We start from the raw sequence: 942 nt of genomic DNA on the forward strand, positions 1-942 counted from the left end.
TGGGGGCCACCACAACATGAGGAACTGTATTAAAGGGTAGCAGCATTAGGAAGGTTGAGAACCACTGTTCTAATGCATCAGCATGTTAAAAATGCACCTGGAAAGCTGATGAATATTCTATTGAAACACTCCCCTAAGATTCTTGCCTACAGGGGGAAAAAAAAGCCCCCAGGACAAAAACTCAATGGGTATTCTCTCCAGAGCACGCCTATGCCTGGGGTATGAACTTTTTACATCTAAGGTTCCCCAGGAGACCCGCAACCAAGCAGGGAAGCAGTGGGCAGCACAACTCCACCTGGGATCACCACCTGATCTTGTCTCAAAGGTCCCTTTTTTTTTCAGACTTTCCAGTGAGCTAACTTGGCTCACTTCCATCATTATGACCTTCACTTCCCAGAGATCTAACAGCAGCCCCGCCTGGGCTCACTTCTTTCCTATAACATTTCTAGAGAACCAAAGCAGAGCAATATCGAACCTCTCCCTGTTGTTTCTTCTACCCTAATTTCTTCCTTTGCTTCACTCTCCCCAGCATTAGTACTCTCAACCCCACCTGGACTCCTGTGGTGAAATCTTTTCTACACGAAGTCAAGGACCCATACACTGCAGGCCAGCCTAGGCTCCTGTCCTTCCAGTAACACATACATTAGTCACAAAGACCGGAGGCCGCGGCGGCCGGGCGGGAGCTCTTCGGGCGGCGCTCGGACGCCCGAGGTCTGGAAGGCACAGGTTGGGGGGCGCCGGACCGCGGCGGGGAAGCCTTCGCCCTTGCGCGGGCCGAGGCGGGCGGGTGGTGTGAGCTCCCCGGGTCCTGCGACCTGGCGGGGCTGACTGACGGGAAGGACGAGGGCAGGGAAGGCCCAATTCCCTTATCCAAGGATTGGAGATGAAGGTTTCTGTGAAGGGAGCAATTTCGAGAGAAAATAGTTTGAGAAGTTCTTAGTT

General features: G+C 52.9%; 1 protein-coding gene across 4 annotated transcripts in view; it reads left to right on the forward strand.

The window, feature by feature from the left end:
* The first annotated feature begins 658 nt into the window (after nucleotides 1–658).
* SPG20 (spastic paraplegia 20 (Troyer syndrome)) overlaps nucleotides 659–942 on the forward strand; it is a 64,885-nt gene continuing 64,601 nt past the window's right edge. For 3 of the 4 annotated variants that reach the window (XM_015572397.1, XM_006776628.2, XM_015572400.1), the window contains exon 1: nucleotides 659–726. The gene's annotated coding sequence lies outside the window, so the exon portion shown is untranslated. The remainder of the gene's footprint in view (nucleotides 727–942) is intronic. The other variant, XM_015572399.1, reaches the window with a different exon arrangement.

The sequence above is a fragment of the Myotis davidii genome, unplaced genomic scaffold (assembly GCF_000327345.1).
Source record: "Myotis davidii unplaced genomic scaffold, ASM32734v1 scaffold789, whole genome shotgun sequence".
NCBI lineage: Eukaryota > Metazoa > Chordata > Mammalia > Chiroptera > Vespertilionidae > Myotis > Myotis davidii.